Genomic DNA, 16,668 nt, shown 5'->3' on the forward strand with positions numbered 1-16,668 from the left:
TTAATAAGTCTATTTAAAGGTTTTGTTAGTTTCTGAGGAGAATACTGACATTTTTGTGCTTTATAAAGAATATTTCCATAAAATTTTGGATGTGAAATACCTGAACGTATAAGATGTCTGCATGTTGAGTTATATTTACGAATTATTTCCTTATACCGGTGATAAAATTTAGTAAATGTTTTGACCAGTTTGTGATATCGAAAACCCTGGTGTAATAATTTTTCAGTAATACATAAATTTCTCTCGCTAAAATCTAATACATTGTTACATACACGAGCGAATCGTACAAGTTGAGATATATAAACACCATAAGATGGTGACAAGGGAACGTCACCATCTAAAAATGGATAATTAACAATAGGAAATGAAAAATCATCTCTTTTATCATAAATTTTTGTATTAAGCTTCCCGTTTATGATATAGATATCAAGATCGAGGAAAGGGCAGTGGTCATTGTTATCATTAGCTTTATTTAAAGTAAGTTCTACAGGATAAATTTCTTTAGTATACATACTGAAGTCGTCATTATTTAGAGCCAATATATCATCCAAATATCTAAAAGTATTGTTAAATTTTTGTATCAAATGTTGTTTTGATGGGTCTTTGCTAATTTTAGTCATAAATTGTAACTCATAACAATACAAAAACAGGTCCGCAATAAGTGGTGCACAGTTAGTCCCCATTGGAATTCCAATTTTATTTATAGAAAAAAATAGCGAAATGCTATATTTAAAAAAAAAATGATTTAGACCTGTGAGCCCCCTTAAATATATGATCACGACGATGGGCAGTTATTTAATGACCAGTATCATTGCACACAGAGTTATTTGAGATTGCTTTCTCCATGATTGATTCAATAATATGGGTGACGATTCTCCATTCCTCAGAATAAGTTAAAAAAAATTTTAGTAAGGGATAAATAATTTAAAGATTCCTACAAGGACTCAGTTCTGCCATTTGTAAAATCTTGACCCATTGCTTTGGTTACATTAACGTTAATGTAAGTGACCTAGAATGCCCCAGTAGGTACTATTGCATTTTGATTGATGCTCTTTTTTAATGCGAAAGTTTCTTCCTTAAAATTACAAATTGAACAATAAATTAGTAAATTACGCAAAATAAATCATTATTTTCGGTAAATAAAGCACTTGACAGCCGGGCTAATAGGGTTGGTAAGGCATAGTTTTTTAATAAATAATTTGGTTTTCCTTCAAATTGGATTTTTCAAACGCTGAGGAAAATTGAATTGGGTTTTCTATCGTTTTAATTGTGTAATTTATGCAAAAACACAGCTTATCAGGAGCTCTGGATATATTTTTATTTATTATTGGCATTTTCTTCTTTACGTACATTATGATCATTTCAAACTTTCTTTTTTACATATCAATACAGTATTACAGTGTAATCAGTGTGTAACAGCTAGCAACTTTGATACATTTTATCAATGCAATGCACGAGATTTCAAGCATACAACAGACCAATTATCACAACTTTTGCTATGCAAAGGTTTACTAACTATTCAATTTTACTATATTCTCAACCAAAACCAAAGTTGGGCAAACTTAAGTAAGAGAAAGGAAACCAATGTGAGGCAGACAGGACTGTCAGACTCAAAGGTAACTTGTAACACACCTTTTGCCTTAAGTGACAGAGGCATGAAACATAGCATGGTTTTAAGGAAAGTTGCAGATACAACAGTGACTTAACCCCAAGTTTAATTAATCTGCTAATAAATATTAGCAGTTTTTTTACCGGCTTGTCATATTTTAAGTAGTTTGTTAGCGGTTCTCAGCAGTCCATTTAATAGCAGTTTGATAGACTGCATAGTGTTTCATCATTTCTTATCATTCACTCTTAGCAGTTTGGATACCTTGAAATTGCTATCAATTGGAGGGAATATTCTGTAGTTCACATTCAAAATAGTTACAATGAAAAACATCTGCAATAGTAAATTTATGCAAAAAATCTTAGTTCCAAGGGACAGAACTCCAAGAAAAAGTTGCATGAAATTCTGTTTAATTGTAGTTTCAGAGAAGTTGTGATGACAGGAACAGGATTGATTACCGGTAGTCAAAAACATTATATCCAAAGTAACTTGTTTTTTGGGGTTGAAATGGACGGCATATAATGGAAATCAAGCAAACTGTACAAATTTAGAAAATATTTCAAGTCGTGTACTTAAACTTAGCCTAAGGATAATAGAATCACAAGACACACTGTCAATATCAAACTATGAAATACAATACATATATCAAAACCATGATGTGACCATATCAGATTTATCTTAACTAAACAAGTGATACAACTGCCCCTTAATTCAATATTATGTTCTGAATATACACAAAATATTTGTCACTGGACTTCCAAGGGGTTAGACCAAGCAGTGGCTGATCCAGGAATTTTCATAAGGGGGTACCACTGACTGCTTAAGAGGGGTGCTTCATTTCAACCAAATTTCCCCCACAAACAGTGGGCAGGGATGGCCACCCTGGGCTTTACCCTTAATCCACCTCTGCCTAGGGGAATTGACTTGAAATATAAGCTGAAAGTTTTATTGCATACTAATATTTAAGAGAATTAATTGTGTGGATTAATAATGAATATTCTTGAATAATTCTTATATTTGTCAACAGGTCAAAGTAGACATGTTTGTCAAAAATTTTGGGAAATAACACAGGCACTTGTCTCAGAAAAAAATGTCCTATAAACCTTGATATAACTGCTTGTGTTATATCAAGGTATATAGGAAAAACAAATTCTGAGACAGTGCCTGTGGGAAATAAATAAGCCAAATCCATTTTAGTCAAAATTGTTGGGTACCTTGCACAAGCACTCGTCTTAGATTTTTTTCCACTACATACCTTAATATTACGTGTTATACTAAGGTATATAGGGGTTTTTTTTCTGAGGCAAGTGCCTGTGGTACCTTGTAAGAAAAAAGTAATCAAGCACACCCAAATCATCTTTCAAGGTCCAGTTTATTCTATTTGACTGATTTCTCACACATTGAAATTGGCTGTAAAACGAGGGCTTTATAGCAGTAAAATTCCACCTTTAGTGCCTTAAATATGCTTAATTCGTACCAACAATCAAATATAAGATTTCTGTAATAGAGTCGGCCATTTTATTTTTTTCTGACATTAGCATGTTTACGTTTATTGGGTAATTTATCACTCATCAAGTACGTATTCCAGTGGTGATTTCTTATACCATATTCAGAGATTGACATCGACAGTAATATAAAATCCACAGGAAAAGTTGGAATACATAATTACACTCTTTTTATCAAGGATGTGTACTTTAGATTATGATATTTTTACCCACTCATAAATTTATTGTATTAAATTTAAATGATGGGTGTTTTTTATAAACTATTTCATCGTCAATTCAATGTCAGTATTTGCCATGATTTAAATTCTTAATTTTTACTTCAAACTTAAAACACGTCAAACTTACTCAATATTTCTCGAATTAAGGGACAGAGTTAAGTTTGACATGCGTGACAAAATCATTTCATTAACCAATCAAATTAGCGAATCTAAGCAACGTAAATATGCCCCGGGTAATTTTTTTTTACGGTTGAGTATCCCCGAAACTGAAGGAGTTTTAAAATACAATGAACTAATAGTTGGTATTTTTTTTATAAAATTCAAGATTTTAAAAATGCGCAGTGAAAAATTGTCCAATTTTAATGGTGAGGACAAGTCAACACAGGAAAAACAAGAACAAGACTGAAAACAAGGAGCGGAAACAAACACGAAACAAAAATAGCGAACACACCAAAAACATATTCATTTGTTGTGAAATTGTCCGCACCCGCGATTTTGCTGCTATGTATTTTCTCATCTGCAGTGATTTCCGTAAACGTAATTTCGAATTTTGCTTGGACTTTTTTTTTTATTTGTGAAAATGATTATTAAACTTTGCCATTTTCTGTGTATTTATTTTATAGATGTGACAATTCTTTACTTATAAAGATATTTTTAGCTGGTATATACTAACTGAAAGTCATGTGATTCATATGGTGGAGTTGACCAGTGCGTCGAAAAAACGTCACTCAGTCATTTTGAAATTTAAATTACTGTCACAAATTGCTTAGGCTGAACATGACAATCTTAACACCTTCAAGGCGACACGGGATTGAGCAAGAACGTATTGACTTCTATTTCATTAGTCCACCAAACAGTAATACTCTTTATTAGTACACTCTCATGAAAAAAAGTTCCTCAGCAATATTATTTACCTAAGAAAACATGTTAAACTCGGAACGCCCCATGATCGGCATCCTACACTACCAATAATTTACCTATACTTTTTTGGTACATTTCTACCCTCGTGCATATCAGTACTGTTAGGAAAGACTGAAAACTTATAATGTTATACTTTCAATGAAATCAGTACTGATTTTGTCAGTACTGTTTCAGTACTGATTTTGACAGTACTGTTTTAGTACTGATTTTGACAGTACTGTTTTAGTACTGATTTTGTCAGTACTGTTTCAGTACTGATTTTGACAGTACTGTTTCAGTTCTGATTTTGTCAGTACTGTTTCAGTACTGATTTTGACAGTACTGTTTTAGTACTGATTTTGACAGTACTGTTTTAGTACTGATTTTGTCAGTACTGTTTCAGTACTGATTTTGACAGTACTGTTTCAGTTCTGATTTTGACAGTACTGTTTCAGTACTGATTTTGACAGTACTGTTTTAGTACTGATTTTGACAGTACTGTTTCAGTACTGATTTTGTCAGTACTGTTTCAGTACTGATGTTGACAGTACTGATTTTGACAGTACTGATTTCGTCAGTAATGATTCAGTACTGATTTCGTAAGTAGTGTTTCGTTACTAATTTCTTCAGTACTGTTTCATTATAACACTTTTTAAATCAGACTGTATCTGTATAGTGATGCCTAGTTGTTTTGTATATTTGGGGTGGGTTAATTGTTCTCTTTGACACTTACCCCATTTCCATTTATTTTCTTTATCGTGACATGTTAATGTTTTCGTTATTTTTTTTTTATTTCTCTGATTTTTGTTGTCCTGAAGTGGTTCAGCTTTAGATCCAGCTCTTCGACAGTTACTTTAGTTTTTTTTTTAAATATTCTGGCTTTATGTCATATTTATTGTCAGAATTGCATCTTGTGTGGTCTACAAGGTTTATGTTTTTAATACTTATTAATACTTCTATTTGACAATACCATATTACATGTATTTATATCTTGCTTCAGTCAAATCAGAACATATTGAACATTGGAACTCGATATATTACTTTTGAGAAGATGGGTGGATGGATTGATGTTATGTGATCCAGTGGCAAGTTAAGTGCAGGAAGAGGACATGATACTCAGATATAAATACAATGTAATTAACATATTTTGTACAGAACTAGACCAATAATGCACTGAGCTCCTTTTTAACATGCTAGTTCACCACAAGGAGAGAATCTGCTATAAGACATGTCCCCCTACATGAACAGGTACCTTCAGACTGAACAGTGTATGTTTTTCTCCTTTTACTGTGAGCTGAGCGAATATTCAGAATACGACCACTTTTTTTAGTCTAACTTCTCAGAAGTAAATTTCCAATCATATGCTCAATGTAAGATTTTTAATGGTTAAACACATTTATTGACAGATTTCTCTTTTTTTTTTGTATACATTAATCATGCTGCAATTTCATTCACTTGTAATGAGTGTATTGTGAATAGTAACTTAAATACATGTATGCATAACTCTTGTACTCTTTCCTATAAAACTGCAGAGCGTATTTTACGAAAAGAATATATGAAATTTAGTGCTTCAATATTTAGGCATCCCGTTAACGGGGAGTTGAAAGGGTGAGAACTACATTACTCAGTATAGCATATTCACATGAGGACTGATGACTTTCAGAAACTCTTGGTTTGTAGTTCCTCAGAAATCTGATTGATTTGAATCTTACAGACATACAAACAAAAGTACATTTTGTAAAATAAGCATAAAAATTTAAAGAAAGATTTCCAACAGACTGATAAATGTCTGACGGAGGTCATTTGGTACATAATTAACCTTTTTGATTTTTGAACATATATGGTTTGCTTTTCAAAATTAATTTTTACTGACTGAATAAAACAAGCTGAAGAACTCAAATTTTTGTTCTATCTTCTTATCAACTGCAATAACTTCCATTGAAATACAATAAACAGTAATCTTAAGAATGAACAGCATTAAAAAGTTAAAAAAAATGTTTTTCTCTCTCTAAATTTAACGGTTTTTTTTAATAACTGTTTCATAATTCTGCTTCAATGTTATTTTCCATTGCTCTTCCTATGCATGTGATATATATCTTTGCCAACTTGTTTCTGGAAAGGAAAAAGTGGATTATAACATTTATCATTTTGTTAAAGTCCAATAATAAGATTAAACATAGGTCAACCATGACATAATGTGAATCAGTGTACATGCATTGCTAAAGGTGGTATAACGTTAATTATACAAGGTTTATATTATACAGGGAGAAAAATGAAAGAAAAAAAATGGAACAATGTTTGATTTACCTACTTGAAAACTGGCCTTGAAGTCATTAAACTTTCGAGTCAGTTATTTACGCAAACTCCAAAATCAACAAATCAACCAATCAAAATGCTGGATTTCAATTTTCGACCACGATTTTTTTTCTCCGGGCACTGAGAAAATTTTGTATGACTTCATGGCCTGATCTTATACGATTTGGAGAAGAATTTTAGCGTCCCAAGTCTGGGTTCATGGCAAATATCCATGTTTTCAATACGGGCTGCACTTTTAACATTTTTAATTTGTTTTGTTATAAATTAGGTCGTTAATTTTTCTGAATTAAATTGTTTCATATATTGTTTATGTCATGGTCTTTTGTAGCCGACAATACGGTATGGGTTTTCTCATTGTTGAAGTCTGCACAGTTGTATATTATTGTTCAAATTCACATCGTCTCAAATTTGGTTGATAGTTGTCTTAGTGACAATCCTACAACTTTTTATCATTTTATACATATGCAATAGTTTAAAAATTAAATAAAAGTATTCTTTTTGTGAATTTTTTCATTATTAGTACCAGTGGAAATTCTCATTATAATAAAATACTATCTTTTAAATCTGTTATTCAGTTACAGAGAAGGAGATCTTTGTTTATATTTCCTTTAGGTTCCTAAGTTCAACTATGTCCTGCTGTAACACTCTGACATCTTTGGATCGGCAACAAAACACATATGTATTAATATAATCTGATTATTCGAGCACAATATCAATGCAATCTGTGAAACAGTTAAATGAGAAGTTGTGTGTACGGATATGTACTTCCCGTAGACTTCTTTGTTAACTTTAATGATATATTTCAATTGTTGAAGAATTGTATTTCTACTCTTTATTTTTTTGAACTTGCTCGTTGTTGGTTTGTTGTCATATGAACACACTACAACATTTCATGATATTGAAATAAAATTATAGGAATAACTGCAAATACTTACTTTGAAAAAATCATAATTGAGTGTAAAACTATATATATACCTACCTTTCAAATTATTTCAATGTTCTACTGTCACCTTTCATACCAGTGCTATCTCTATCTCATATTTTATCTGTTCATGACAATTTTTAGTCGTTGATCTAAAACTTTATTTTCCTCATAGACTTAGTCTTTGTGTTCTGGTGGGATCCATTTTTAGATACCTATAACAATAGATCATACTGCATCAAATACTTTGCATGCATTTATAAAAAGTTGTTTTTCCCAACATGCATGTTATGGTATTAATTATGGACGTAACACTTTGTAAACTGTCCTTTGAAAAAATACATCATGAGATAAAGTTTGTATCGATGATTTACAAAATTCTGTAAAGTGGTTCAGGAGTTATTGATGACACTTACGTGGGACATAAGGACAAGATATGTTCCATATGTGAACACATTCTCACTAAGAAAATGTCACCAGAAGTGCAAGTCAGTCATCACAACGGATAATGTTTATGTGATACAGTAAAAACAGTAAAACCATTGGTAGTAAAATTGTGCGGGATGTTTAATTTTCAACAAATGTAAGATTGGTCACCTTTAATTGGATGCCTCATATAGCATGTATAGAAAGAGAGTGCCATGATCTCTGCAGGTTAATAACTATTGCAACAACTCTTTGAGAGGCCGTCGGTGGCCTTTTGTCTGAATATGCAGCAGGGCAAATTCCTGTCCACCTTCAATATGCTTTCGTTGTCCAGTGGCAGTCCAAGTTTCATTGACCTTCTTTCACCCCAGATGACATCTTTTACAGGACTTACCTATTGAACTTATTTAACAATTGTTTTGAACATGCATGTAATATTTGCCACTGGACATTAAGCAAATTTTTAATACATGTACTCTAATATGTTATTATTTTGAGGAATCTCAGTAGGATCATTTTAAACTATGGGGATTAACCTCTTAAAATATAAATATTATTCATACAAAGTATTGCTCAATAATTATGTGTCGGATTACTAGTATTCGTGTGTCGGTCCAATGGGTCGTCGGACTAATAGGGCGTCAGGCTATTGGGGTGTCGGACCAATATGGTGTCCAAACAGAAAGATTTAAAAGGCAAAAAAAAAAAAAAAAAATGTGCAACTTATAAAAGGGTCTGGTCTGGAAGTGGTTTCTTCATTTCTGTATTCTGTAATATTCTATATCATTTTTCACTTTTTATTATTAATTTTGCCTGTTATTCTCTTTTCTTCATATTCAAGCACCACACTATTATCGATTCTTCATTGCTTTTGTCTACTTTATAACAACAATGGGAATAATATGAAAGCCAGCCAAATAGGACATTGGAAAATTGTCTGTTTTCTGTTTCTTGGTTTATTCTTGCTTGTCGTTGGAGACAAACTTTGTCTTTCTGTCTCTTTAGTTTGTGTGTATTATTATAAATTAAACGAATGTAACACAAATTTGCCATCTTTAAACAAATTTGTTGAACATTGTGTCTGTTATTTAATCTCTTTTTAACAGAATGAAAAAACTAAGATTAAATATAATCAACAGAAGTATAAAAAAAACTATGAACTAAGTCTTTGAAGTTAGATGCATGATTTTTGTTATTAGTTGTTAGTGGCTTTGAACTAGCTGTCAGTAACTGCAAGTACTCTCAGATCTGTATTTAGTGACCTTTTTTGTTGAGTAACGGTAACGTCCATTATGTTTTTGTTACTGAGATGCATTTCTATTTGCATTCATCTGTTATTTAAAGTTAAATAAGCCTTTTTCAACTGAATTTTATAGTTTGTTGTTATGTAGTACTGTAACAACTCTGTTCCAGGTTTAGGGGGAAGACCCTAGCATGTTTAACCTCATCACATTCTGTATATATGTTCCTGTCCGAAGTCAGGAGCCTGTAATTCAGTGGTTGTTGTTTGTTGCTGTGTTACATATTCATTGTTCGTTCATTTTTGTACATGATTAGAACGTTAGTTTGCTTGTTTGAATTCGTTGCCATTTGTCATTTTGTTGCCTTTTTTAGCTGACTATGCGATATGGCTTTGCTCATTATTGATGGCCGTATGGTGACCTATATTTGTTAATTTCTGGTCATCTGATCTGTTGTGGAGAGTTGTGATTATTCCGCTCATTTTGGGTGCCATGATTGGCAAATAAAATATATGTTGTTGCTGTTGTTGTTGTGTCGTTGGCAATAATACGGCATCTTTTTTTATAAACAAATATATATATATATATATATATATGTAAATCGAATGTTCTGTTCCCTTATGAACCACATAAATTTGAACTAAATTCTTGAAGGGAAAGACATTGTTTTTGTATAAATGTCAACAGAATATAGAATGTTGTGTCAACAGAATACAGAATCAACATTCTGTATTCTGTTGACACAGTATACAGAATGTTGATTCCGGCAAAATATATGATCTGACAGGATGCTCACGAAATAAAACTTGTGATGGAAGAAGACAGCCTACATTTGACTTTTAAAACATACATGAACAATAGCAATCCGTAGATGATTCGAAAAGGATCCGCCATCTCTGACTTGTCGTAACAATCGTCTCTTTCTGTAACTTTAAGAATTTCTGCAAGTGAATGGTAAACCGATATTTCCTCTGCTGTATTTCTGTATCCTATCCTTCCCGGCTGATCTACTGTTGTCTCAAATTTTGCTGTTGATGTTATTATCGTCATCACAAAAGCGCGTCAATATGGAACATACAATTGCCTATTGTAAAACGTTTATGTGATTGGATTTACACATGACGTCATTCATTGTTTACAAACGTTATTTTTGCACTCGCACTGACATTTCAACAGTTCAACAGTTCAAACTTCTTCTGGATTGAATACCACAATGGGATTGAAGGTAGATCAAGGTATAGTAGTACATTGAATATTTTAAAACTGAGAAAAGTGTAACATAGCTAATTCAAAACATATTACGTTAGTTAAAAAAAAGCAGAATACGCGTTACACAGTGGCGGACCCCTGGGGTTCCGGGGGTGGGAACACCAAATTAATTTGGACGTTCAATGCATTATTTATTCTATATAATACCACTTAAAATATTTTATTTCCCCCATTTTTTCGCTATAATTATGAAATCTTTAGGGGACTGAGTTGGAACCCCCCTTTTTCCTTTTATCCAGAGTGTTTGGAACCACAGGCACTTGTTTCTATCCTAGTCCTATGACCTCGGGGCATTATTTACTATTTCTATTTGCTGTTCTGATATTTTCTTTTTACTATCAATGTGCCAAAAAAAAATGGAAATATCAGTATAAAAACGTTAAAAATTGAATAAGAATGCGAAGTCATATACCGGTAATATATGTTATAGGACTAGTTTCTATCCATACGAAGGTCGACTATGGATAGTCGACCTTCGTATGGATAGAAACAAGTGCCTGTGTAGGTCGACTATGGATAGTCGACCTTCGTATGGATAGAAACAAGTGCCTGTGTTTGGAACCCTCTTTTAAAACAATGGTTACAGAACTTTCTGTAAATGTCAAAATAGGTATAAAATCGCGGGTTGTTTTGGATACATATTATTACTTCTTTGCCAAACCTTATTAAATAGATTATAGTATTAATATTTGTCAAATTGATATTTGTGATTAGCCTGACTTTCTAAACATATGATTGGATAAAGGGAGGTGCGGTACACCCCTCGGCGTAAGAAGGGGGAGGGGTCCGAAGGTTGGACCCCTTTTTAACGATAAATGCATAAATTTGAAAAGGGAAATCTATTTGGAAACCCTATCTCCAGATTTGGAACCCCTTTTAAAAATGTGTTTCCTATTTTGACAGGATTTTTTTTTATAGGGCCCAATGCTTCCATTTAATTTGGGAAACATTTTAATATATAAGTCCTACATGTAGGTGCCTACAAAATTATTTCATCTCGCCACATTGACTGCTGTGTTTGTTGTTGTTAAGTTGTTGCTGCATATATGTATATTTTTATATATAAGTGATCTCGTTTGAAATGATTTAACAACAACATTTCTGTTACTTCTGGTTTTTTTTAAATATTTTTTTAGCATACTATGCGATCTGGGCAATGCGATATATGGGTTCATTGTGCATTTGATGTGGTAAAAATCAGGGGCGGATCCCGGATTTTTGAAAGGGGGGCGAAGATATTAAATTTTGCCGAGCGGAGCGAGTCGGAATATTTTTGGGACCTTTTTTGGGCTAAAAAAAACATAAAATAAGTGTTATATGCACTATTTAAACGGTTTCTGGCTTGGGGCATGCATATTTTATATATAGTTGCTGTAAAGTGTAAGGGTTGGACATTTTTTATGCTGTATTCTCCCTATTAATTGTCTATCATAAAATGATAGTATTGATCCAAAGCTATGTACTGATATATTTGATGTAGGACTTGTCAGTAAAGAATAGACATGGAAATTAGATGAAATTTACAATACGACCGACACGAGTTAAAAAAGACAAACAAGCAGTTTTTATCAAAATGTTTGATTGATATGTTTCACCCAACATAACTTAGGGAACCGAAGTGAGGGGTTCCAAATCCAACAAAGACTACGAACGTGTCTGAAATGACAACGAAGTTATGAATGACGGTCAACAAATGGAGACATAAAAGTCACACCTAGTAGGCAGGTTGCATGCAGTCTGGTCTTGAAAAAGGATTCAATATATATAAGTTCGGCAAAACAGACATTCCAGTCAGACATGCAAACCCCGGCCACAAAAAAATACGCCCGTTTTTATTCATCATGTTCATTTCATGCTAAATATTTTTGTTGGAAATTTTAGTTTTTAATAGCAAAAAAGTGGACAAGACTATTGTTTTCAATCCAGATACGGCCAAAATTTTTGTTTAAGGCAAGAATCAGAGAGTCATTTTTTTTCTCTCAAATATCTCAGACTGCCTCCTCAAATCAAATGGTTCGTACCTGAGACTTGAAATCTTTCTAGAGCTTATACTGACTGGGGATCATTATTCAATTTGTTAAACATGTTTTCGTAGGTAAATAATATTGTGGAACTTTTTTTTCATGAGAGTGTAATAGTCTATAGAGTATTTACCATTACTTTCTGTTTAGTGGAATAATGAAATAGAAGTCAATACGTTCTTGTTCAATCCTGTGTCGCTTTGAGGGTTTCCTGATTGTCATGACAACCTCAGCCTAAGCAATGTGTATTACTGTAATTTGAATTTCAAAATGACCGAGTGCCGTTTTTTCAACGCACTGGTCAACTCCACCATAGCAAATCACATGACTTTGACAATCAGTAAATACCGGCCAGCGAAAAATGTCTTTATAAGTAAAGAATTGTTGTATAAAAATTAAATACTCGGGAAATGGCAAAGTTCACGAAGTCCTGATTAATCATTTAACAAAAAAAAAAAAAAAAAAAAGTCCGAGCAAAGGGGGGAGGGGGGGGGGGGGGGGCGGGGCGTTAGCCCTCTACGCCCCCCTCTGAATCCGCCACTGAAAATCATTCAACAGTCTTCCTATTTTTATATTGTAAATAAAGATGTCTGTGAAATATTTGAATTTCTATTTTGTTTTGGTACTGGCTATGGTTACATTGAAATGTAAAAGTCGTAAAAAAGTTATTGTTACAATGAAGTTTATGCTATATCGCCGGAATGCAGACCTATGGTTGACTAAGGAACTACATAGAATACTTACGAGTGTAACAATGATATTTATGTCTACGGTTACATTGTGTTATTGTTACGTAAATGCACTCAAATGAAAAATTATTTTTTACAATATTTTATACATTATTTTAATTTTAATTTGATTGTCAGTGTACACACAACCAGTATGTTGTTTCAGTCCGATGCATTTTTGGCCCGGTGTAACCACTCTCAGTGGCGGATCCAGAAATTTACATAAGTTGGGGGCCACTGACTAACCTAAGAGGGGGCCGGCTCCAGTCACGCTTCAATGATTCCCCTATATAAGCAACCAATTTTTTTCCAAAAAGGGGGGGGGGGGCGGGTCTCCAGCCCCCCCTAAATCCACCTCTGACTCTAGGCAGCCCTCACAAACGAGTAATTGGGGTGGATGGGTTGGGTGGCTCAGTGTTGTATTAATATATAAGAAGATGTGGTATAACTGCCAATGAGAAAAGTCTCCTGTTCATATAAGTCGTAATTTGTAGAAGTAAACCATTATAGGTCAAAGTACGGTCTTCAACACCGTGCCGGCATGAGCTCTCACCGAACATCAAGGTGTAAAGGGCCCCAAAAGTGACTAGTGTAAAACCATTCAAACTTGAAAACCAACTACAGAATACCAAACTCCTGACCTAAGACAATAACCTCTTTTGTATTGTTACAATCTCAAAAACGTGTCCGATAATTTAAGAATGTGTCCGGTTAAAAATGCCAGAATATTTCAAAACTCATATACCCCCAATGATACTCTGTAAAGTAAAAACGCAATTCAATATTAATGGTGTGGGATACGATAGAACCCGTATTGTTCGGTTGGATTATAAATGATTAGAAAAAAAAGTCGAAGCAGGTGCCAAAAAAAAATCTGGAGGAAAGGTTTAGTAATCCGTACAGACAAATGTCCAAGGTATGCTACACTGTGCACGCTTTCTTCTGCTTGCAGACACAGACTATAGGTCTGGTTAAAAAAAAAATTGCACAATAAAAAGTTATTTTTATTTGAAGCGCTTTAATTTATGATTTTCTTTATCAATATGATTATTATTATTATAAAGTTCAGACAGAGGTACTTCACAATATAGAAAACTAATACATCATGTACATTTTATATTGTATTTTATTCCCGGTGCTTGACCACGTTTACTGTATGTCATTGATAAACATTAGTTTGTTCAGCATAGGTAATTCATAACAAGCATAACTGCAGGCTAAGTTTACAACACATAATTAACTATTGATTACTTAATGTCCAGTGGCAAATATGTCATGCGTATTTAGAAAAAAAACCCATTAACATTGCATTTAATAAGTTTTGTAAAGTTTAAATCATCGTTTATAAATAGTAAGTAAATTCTATTGTTTTAATATTATCCGGTGATGCCTATAAATGTCTTTTTACAAAATGTATGTCTATGAGGGTACTGCTCGACCGGCGTCCCGCAGAAGTGGTTTCGCCAGTGCAATTTGACATGTTTATCAAATCATTGACGTCACATTGACGCGTTTTTGAGGAATCGGACACGTTTCTGTGTGCTACCATAGATAGATGTATAACATATCTGGCTAGGTGCTACATATATGACTATGTACGATAAATTTTCAATTAAATTAAATTTCCACTTAAATCTATTAAACATTAATGTACTTTTGTATAAAGTAGTTAGTATATATTTTAATGTCTTTCGTCGTTGTTTCACGGATCTTATTATAAAGAACACATAAATAGACCGATGGTTAAAGCTACACGTGTATGAAATACTTGCCACTGGCAAACACTAATTCTTTGATGATGATGATGAATTAAATTATCATATTTTCCTTTTTTTTTTTTTTTATTTAGAAACAAATTTTAACTTTGATTGATTATAATATTATATATACATGTAGTATCAGAAGTCCAGTCCATTAGTGATTACTGGACTTATGGTAGTATATAAAGTAATAAGTAAATTTTGATGTCATACCATTCCCATCCATAATTGTGCATTCTTTTTATTTTTACATAACACAGAAATGAGGAAAGTTTTAACATAAGATAATTTATTGTAGCCTAGACCTGTTGGTGACCTTCTGCTGTTGTTTTTTATTTGGTCGGGTTGTTGTCTCTTTGACACATTCCCCATATCCATTCTCAATTTTATTATTTATAAATTCATTACATTTTTTTTCCTCAGAATGATTAACAGCAATGGAGACAGGAGCAGACATGGGAATGTTCGATGTGAAAATTGAAGACCTATAAACAAAATGATGTATCTAGACAATATGGCACTCATCAGAAAAAAAACCCCAACATTTGATCATGAACCATTGAATCCTGAGTTTCGTACAAGTACCAAAACATTAAAGGTGGATGCTTATAATGAGCTCATATTAGAACTAAAGTGTCCTCTTGGATTACCACTGTACATGTAAAAAGACACATTATATCCGGGACTGAATTGAGGAAAAGAGCCAGGAAACTGACATTCAACAAAGCATTCCAAAGAAAAGATGGCATAGGGGGAGAACAATGAAACATGATACATGCAAAATTAATTGTTTCTTTGATTGTTTTATTTATGAGCTTTAAAGGGTCATAAAATAACCAAGGGGCGTAAAAATGACAGAGATTTTTGCCACAAACTTCACATGTTGGTATGACATTGAATGTTTTATTATATATTAAAAAATGGTTATGATAAATAAAAGAAATTCCAGTTATGATTAAAAATAAGGTAATACAGAAGATTGTTTTGTGTTGATTATAATGCATTGCCTCACATAGTAACATATAACTGCATTAATTACAACATATTTTAAGCAATAGCAAAATACCAAAAAATGAACAGTATTGAAGATTCTAATCTTGTTTGATATATATATAAATTATGCGCTATTATACAATTGATACTGTAAAATATCAGCCTCGAACCACAGTGTGAATCTTCCTGATGTCGAGTGCGTATTTTTTTTTTATAAACACTGAAAGACAGTCACAATCAAAATCAAGAAGTAAGCAAAGAATCACAAAACGAAAGGGCATTTACAACAACACATTGAAAATTACATATATAAAAACAACACGAACTCCATTAAAAACCGGGAGTGAATTCAGGTGCTCCTAATGCGTATTATTTTTATAAACACTTAAAGACAGTCACAACCAAAATCAAGAAGTAAGCAAAGAATCACAAAACAAAAGGGCATTTACAACAACACTTTGAAAAATACATAAAAGACAACACGAACTCCATTAAAAACCGGGAGTGAATTCAGGTGCTCCTAATGGGTAAAATCCGATAAACTGCTTATCTTGCTTCATTTCTGTTGTTTTCTCCTTCGCTTCAATAGTATTTCGATAGACGAGAGTAAGCTTGATAATTTTCCTTGGTCATGTTCACGTCGCTAAAAAAAAACTGCGCAGCAGGGTGATATAGTCTAAGAGAAAAACGTAACCAGCTAAAAAAGGATAATAATAATATTGTCACAGAATTATCAAACCTATATTTGGATACCAATTGTACT

General features: G+C 32.9%; 2 long non-coding RNA genes across 2 annotated transcripts; one reads left to right on the plus strand and one right to left on the minus strand.

Moving 5' to 3' along the window:
• Positions 1-4,816: 4,816 nt before the first annotated feature.
• Positions 4,817-10,157, minus strand: LOC143056579 (uncharacterized). Its single transcript, XR_012972410.1, has 3 exons — positions 9,985-10,157; positions 7,525-7,682; positions 4,817-6,341 (listed from the first exon to the last, which is right to left on the minus strand). It is a non-coding gene; the product is annotated as an uncharacterized LOC143056579 (long non-coding RNA).
• A 93-nt stretch (positions 10,158-10,250) lies between these two features.
• LOC143056578 (uncharacterized) lies at positions 10,251-15,884 on the plus strand. Its single transcript, XR_012972409.1, has 2 exons — positions 10,251-10,369; positions 15,336-15,884. It is a non-coding gene; the product is annotated as an uncharacterized LOC143056578 (long non-coding RNA).
• Positions 15,885-16,668: the final 784 nt, after the last annotated feature.

This window comes from Mytilus galloprovincialis, chromosome 13 (genome assembly GCF_965363235.1).
Source record: "Mytilus galloprovincialis chromosome 13, xbMytGall1.hap1.1, whole genome shotgun sequence".
In the NCBI taxonomy this organism is placed as follows: domain Eukaryota; kingdom Metazoa; phylum Mollusca; class Bivalvia; order Mytilida; family Mytilidae; genus Mytilus; species Mytilus galloprovincialis.